Genomic DNA, 6885 nt, shown 5'->3' with positions numbered 1-6885 from the left:
AAAAATCCAGTATATTTGTCCAGTACACCTAGATCTCTCGAACATTAAAATGAGTCAGCCCTTAAAAAAACACTGTCCGTGTTCATTTCTGTGTATATGACATTGTCTATACAGGATACCTGTCATGTAAGCCTATTGGTATCAAACCGATCACAATTAATGTGATATGTGTTTTCAGTCAGATTGATAGTTTTAATCAATCATCGAAAAAGCAGCAGTGCTTTGCAACTGTAGGTCGTCTTGCGTACCTTTTGGTAAGATACCCACTCAGAACGTGTCCGCTTCCTCCAGCCCCCTAAGGAACACTGGAGCGGTCATCAATAACAGGGAGCAGTAGGCCAAAAAACAACACTCGCTGTCTCCACGCTCAAAAACGAACACTCTCACTCTTCCTCGTGGATAGCGAGTCCAAACAATTTATAAACGCATTTCGCTGGCAAATCACTATAGAAATGATCCCTGAAAGTATTGTTTTATGGGCAAGTGGCCGACCGTCTCCCTCCAACTCTGAGTGGCACCGGTAGCTGTGCCGCTGACAAATAAACAGGAGCTTTCATATAATGCAATTGCTGTTGCCCAGTGAGGTGTTACAACAACATTTCAAACTCATTCCAGACTGCAGGCGGTTAAAAGCTTAATTGGGTTCAAGTTTCTCGTATGATTTAAAAAGTAGGAGCCAGTTGCCTCATTTGCATTGTCTGCCTTCCTCCGTTGCACTGTGAAGTCTATCAGATTTGTGCTTAAAATCTGAATACGATTCCCATTTGAATCGTGTATATTTGGTTTCCATTTTAGCAATATGCATACACACTGTTCTGTCGAGCTCCCAGGGTGTTATCCAATAAAACGATAGGTTGCGGATGCAACCCCGGTTCCCTAAAAGAGAAAATAACCATCAAGGTATGGGACATTGCCGTCAGGCAGTAGGGATTGGCTGAGCTTTATGTCAAAGCTGCCGATTGGCCTCCGCGCAAGCTGCCGTGTAAGCCCGCCCCCCTGGGAGCTTACTATACGCAGCGCGCGGAGAGTCACTTCCTCTTTTGCCCTTCAGGCCGTGAAGGCCTCCAGAGCGACCTCGCGGCTTGATGGTTATTTTCTCTTTCAGGGAACCGGGGTTGCATCTGCAACCTATCGTTCCCTTTCAAGTCGAAAATAACCATCAAGGTATGGGAACAGTGTACCCAAGCCATCGCGAGGGAGGATTCTCGGCAGTAGGACAGCCTTACGTCATAACGCAACTGCGTAGGCAGTACATCTACACATATGCGGAGCTGCGCCTCAGCGTCTATGCTCGCAATGACACCTGTCCCAAGGTGGAATAGTCACACCATATTGTCAACCACTCTAGACGTCCGCAACCTGAGGCGTCATAGAGTGCAACACAGATGCTCCAAATGACGGAGCAGAGGATTCCAGTACATTTAACCGGTAGAACCTTGTAAATGTATGCGGTGTAACCCAACTGGCTGCAGCGCAAATGTCAGACTCGGCACCCCTCTAAAGAGGGCCCAGGATGTTGCCATACCCCTAGTGGAATGTGCCTTCAACTGCCCTGGTGGCGGAAGGCCCATAGTATCATATGCTAACTGAATAGCATCCACTATCCAATGAGAAAGGCGTTGCTTAGACAGCGGCTGACCCAAAGTTTTAGAACCATGGCATATGAACAGCTGTTCTGTTTGCCTCACAGTCTTCGTGCGATCAATATAACACTGCACAGGGCAATGCCTGCACAGGGCAGAGCATGTGTAACCGCTCTTCCTCTGGGGAAGAAAAAGGAGGAGGATGGAACGCCATCAACTCGACTGGTTGGTTCATGTGAAACGGGGATATGACCTTGGGTAAAAAGGCCGGATTTGGACGCATGGAGACCTTAGAACCGTCTCCTGCGAAACGAGTACATGATGGATGCACCGAGAGTGCATGTAACTCGCCCACACGTTTTGCTGATACCACTGACAGCAAAAACGCAGTCTTAATAGACACGAACTTCATATCCACACTGTGGAGAGGCTCGAACGGTGCCTTGGTAAGGGCTTCTAGCACCACATCAAGGCTCCAAGACGGTAAACTGTTCGACCTTGGAGGCCGCAAGCGTCTTGCGCCCTTTAGGAACTGAGATGCCAGGAAATGGCAACCAGGTGATAACCCGTCAATGCGTACATGGCAAGCCGAAATAGCGGCCAAATACACTTTAAGTGTAGAGGGAGACTTACCCTCATCTAACAGCTTCTGCAGAAACTGTAATATCACTGCCATAGGGCAGTTGACCGGGTCATGGCCCTCAGCCAGACACCAACTCTGAAACAATTGCCATTTATACGCATATTGCGACCGAGTAGAGGGCGCTCTCGCACTCTGAATGGTGGATATAACCGCCGTCGAAAGCCCTAAGGCTGACAGGCGCTCCCGCTCAGGGGCCAAGCCCATAGCTGCATGAGCTTGGGGTTCGGGTGCCATAGCCCTCCTTGGGCTTGGGACAACAGGTCCGCTCGCAGAGGGAGCTCCCTCGGGCGACCGTGCAACAACTGCACTAGACTCGGGAACCATATCCTCCGAGGCCACCGAGGAGCGATCAGGATCACTGTCGCTTGCTCTACCCTGACCTTCTCCAAGAAGGCGGGGAGCATCGGAATCGGTGGAAATGCATATAGGAGCCCTGGCGGCCATTCGTGAGCCAGTGCATCGACTCCTAGGGGGCTGTCGAGGTCCTTCACCGAGAACCATAGGGGGCAGTGCGTGGTCTCTCGTGAAGCGAAGAGATCGTCTTGCGCTGTGCCGAACCAGTCCCAAATGCGCTCTACCACCCGAGGGTGAAGACGCCATTCGCCTGCAAGAGGACCTCCTCTGGACAGGAGATCCGCTGCGTAATTGACTCTGCCCGGTAGGTGAACCGCCCGCAGAGAGGCTAAACGCGGTTGAGCCCAAAGCAACAGCCGTGTTACCAACCGGTGAAGACCGGGGGACCGCAAGCCGCCCTGGCGGTTGATATACGCCACTACCGTGGTGTTGTCTGACCGCACTAACACGTGCTTGCCTAGAAGCACTGGCAAGAAGTGCCGCAGGGCAAGGTCCACCGCTCTGAGTTCCAGAGCATTGATGTGGGCCGACCTCCAGGGTCCTGACCACACTCCGCGAGTCCCCGACCCGTTCCAGACTGCTCCCCAACCTTGGTTGGAAGCGTCGGTCGTAATAACCTCCCTTCGGAAGATGGGACCCAAGCGTACGCCCTGGCGGATGTTCGACGGAACTTTCCACCAGCGCAGTGTTTCCCAGCAGGTTCGGGATACCCTCAACCTGCGGTGTTTGTCTCTCCGCGGATGCAACGCGAAGGCATTGAACCAGGCCTGCAGAGGTCTCTGGTGTAGTAAGCCCAAAGGAAGGGCTTGCGAGGCGGCAGCCATCAACCCCAGCATGCACTGACACAGCTCCATGCTGACTGTTTCTCTCAACCTGAATAGGGAGAGACACCGCTCCAGTGAGGCAACTCTTTGTGTCGACAGGGTCGCTTCCATGGACACAGAGTCCAGATGCAGACCCAAGAATTCGGTCTGTTGGCTCGGCACGAGGCGGCTCTTTTCTGAATTGACCTTTAGACCTAGCCGCTGAAGATGGTCTGTAACCATCACTGTGTGCTGTGCCAACTGCTCCTTTGACTGCGCGCAGACGAGCCAGTCGTCCAGATAGTTCAGCAGTCGGATGCCTTGAGCCCGCAAGGGGGCTAAAATGGCGTCCATACACTTCAAAAAGGTTCGAGGAGCTAGAGACAGGCCGAATGGCAGGACACAAAACTCGTAGACCCTGCTCTGAAATGCGAAACGTAGGTACTTCCTGTGACCCGGACAGATGGGAACGTGAAAGTATGCATCTGTGAGGTCTACGGTGGTAAACCAGTCGCCCTGCCGGACAGACTGGACAATGTGCCTGTGCGTAAGCATCTTGAACGACAACACCCGTAGGTATTTGTTCAGTAGTCGCAGATCTAAAATAGGGCGGAGCCCGCCATCCTTTTTTGGCGCTAGGAAGTACTTGGAGTAGAACCCCTGGTCGGTCAGAGCAGGGTCTACTAGTTGAATGGTACGCTTCTTGAGCAATGCCTGTATTTCTGCATTTAGAGCTGAGGACTGAACCGAGTCCTTCACTGCAGTTACCACCACTCCCCTGAAGGGGGGGGGGGGGGTTTAACCGGAATTGAAGGGTGTACCCGGTGAGTATAGTCTTGCGCACCCAGATGTCGTTGGTGCATTGTTGCCAGAACAGAAGCTGTGGAACAGTGTAGGGGTGGGTTAATGGCTGCCAGGGTTTCTCAGGGCTGCTTAGGCTGCGCTCGCTCACGAGGGGCCTGACCAGAGCCACGAGGGCGTGGTCTGCTACCTCCTCTGGGGCGCCACCCTCCGCGCTGCGGTCTTGCAAACGCAGGTTGGCTGCGTGCTGAAACCCCCAAAGGGGCGGTTTTACTGCCCTGTGGGTGCGCTTGCTGCTGCGGCGGCGCCCTGCGCCATTGGCGCTCCTGCGGCCGCCTTTGCTGGAAAGGCTTGCTTGGCCACATCTTAGCCAACTGCTGCGACGCCTCACGCGCCTTGACGGAGCGTTGCAGCATCTCCTCCACCGCTGGGCAAAACGTGTGCCCCGGGGATATAGGAGCATCTAGCAACGGGGCCTTATCAGGCTCCTGTACCCTGGCCTGTGAGAGCCAGAGCTGCCTCCTTGCCACTACAAGGGAAGCAATGCTCCTGCCCTGTGCTCGCGCATTCAGCTGAGCCAGCTTAACCAAAAGCTGTGCAACTGCACCCAGCTCGGTTCTAAGTCCGACGGATGGGGACTCAGGCAGGTCGCGAATTAGCGCCGCCTGGTAGACTGTCAGGAGGCTGGCCACGTTAGACAGTCTAACTGCCTCTTTAGCCGCGGCATAACCCTTTTTTAGGTGGGCCTCCGTAATCCTACACTGCCTGTTAGGGCAGGAAGGGTCCTTAGCCAGCCCCGATAATGTCGGCGCCTTTACTAGCACGGCGAACGCGGCGCCCACTGGCGGAAAGGACGCTAATCCAGCTTCGCTCGCCCCGTGCATGGTAAAAGCCGAAGCCTTGCGAGAAGTCGCCGGGGCGGAGGCCGGGGCTCCCCAGGTGGACTGCACCTCCTTAATAAAATCCGGGAATGCCGGGAGCATCCTGGACTGAAGCAGCGGAGCCGATGGCAACTCAAATAAAGAGCGTCGTGTTGGCTCTGACGCAGGCCAGTCCACGCCTAAGTGACGGGCTGCCCTCTCCACCACTGACCAGATAGGGTCATTAGTATCCAGCACTTCAGGGTCGTCCTGCCCAGAGTGCTGGGATGCCACCTCAGGCTCTGTGTCCTCAAAGAGTGGGTCTGCATCAGATGCTTCCCTTGAGACAGCATCTGCGTCCCACTCTACTTCCTGGGGCACTGGTGGAGGAACCGTCAGCTGACTAGTGCTGGGTCCGGTTACTAGCTCTGGGGCCCGAGGCGCCACATTTGCTAGGGTCATAAGGAGGGATTGTTGTCCCATCATGAGCTCCATAAATTGTGACATCTTGGAGGTGAGCTCAGCCACCCCAGATGTGTCCTGGTAACGCCTAACCCTCCGAGGGGAGCGAGAATGCCTTCTCCGGCAAGCCGATCGAGACCTGGATCGAGACTCCCGAAGGGGGCGTGCCCCGCGAGAGGAGGGACTAACGGGAACGTTCCCGAGCACGCCTGGCTGGAGATCTCTGACCAGCTGAATGCTGGGAAGATGGGCTCAGAGGGAGCTGAGACGTCGCTGGCAGCGACACGATCGATGACGGTGGGGCCGAGACGGTGTGGGACGAACCCAAGGATGGGGAACGACCTCCAACTGCCTTCCTCGCTCTCTGGCGAAGGGTGCGTGTCTGAAACCCTGCACATAGCTGGCAGTATGCCCTATCTGCCAGGGCAGATGCGGCATGGTCCGGCCCCAAGCATGCGACGCAGTCTTCATGAGGGTCGCTGGCAGGCAACTTGGCCTGACAGGTCACGCAACGGTGGAACCCAGACATAGTAGAACGCCGAAGCGTCTAGTATTGACGTCAAGCACCAAAGAGTGTGTGTCGAGCACTGTCGCGTCAAACGCCGAGGTGCGCGCGTCGGACGCCTAAGCGTCGGACACCAAGCGTCGAGCACCTGAAGTGCGTGCGTCAAGCGCCGCCGCGTCGAGCGCCGAGGTGCGTGCGTCGAGCGTCGAGGGTGCGTGCGTCGAGCACCGAGCGCCGAAGCGTCGAGCACCGAGGTGCGTGCGTCGAGCGTCGAGGGTGCGCGCGTCGAGGCGTCGAAGCGTCGAGCGCCGAAGTGTCGAGCACCGAGCGTCGAGCGTCGAGCGTCGAGCATCGAGCGTCGAGCGCCGAGCGCCGAGCGCCGAGCGTCGAGCGTCGAGCGTCGAGCGCCGAGCACCGAAGCACGGAGCACCGAGGTGCGTGCGTCGAGCGTCGAGGGTGCGTGCGTCGAGGCGCCAAGCGCCGAGCACCGAGCGTCGAGCACCGAGCACCAAGTGCAGAAGCACTAAGCACCAAGCGCAGAAGCGCTGCACAAAGCGCCGAAGCGCTGCACCAAGCGCACAAGCGCTGACACCAAAAGTGCCGGAGCGCGAGCGCCGAAGCGCGAGTACCGAGCGTGGAACGCTAGCACAGACGCCTAAGCGTCAGCTGACCCGCCAAGCGGAGACGCTAAGTGCTGGTACAGTGTCTGATGCTGTGCAATACCTACCTGAAAGGTGCTGGGGATTTTGCACGTTGGTGGTTGTCTTCCTCTGTATAGTGAAGGGAATTTTTTATTTTTTTTTGTGGACGCTGCAGAAGGTAAGGGAGTGTAGTGCAATACCACGTGGCTGGAACGCGCCGCGGGGGGGAACAC

General features: G+C 55.9%; 1 non-coding gene across 1 annotated transcript; it reads right to left on the bottom strand.

Moving 5' to 3' along the window:
• Positions 1–262: 262 nt before the first annotated feature.
• Positions 263–475, bottom strand: LOC131703365 (small nucleolar RNA U3). The gene has a single exon (XR_009309831.1). It is a non-coding gene; the product is annotated as a small nucleolar RNA U3 (small nucleolar RNA).
• Positions 476–6885: the final 6410 nt, after the last annotated feature.

The sequence above is a fragment of the Acipenser ruthenus genome, chromosome 32 (genome assembly GCF_902713425.1).
Source record: "Acipenser ruthenus chromosome 32, fAciRut3.2 maternal haplotype, whole genome shotgun sequence".
Classification (NCBI taxonomy): domain Eukaryota; kingdom Metazoa; phylum Chordata; class Actinopteri; order Acipenseriformes; family Acipenseridae; genus Acipenser; species Acipenser ruthenus.
Note: the sequence above shows the minus strand (reverse complement) of the source record. Positions and strands in the feature narration are given on the sequence as shown.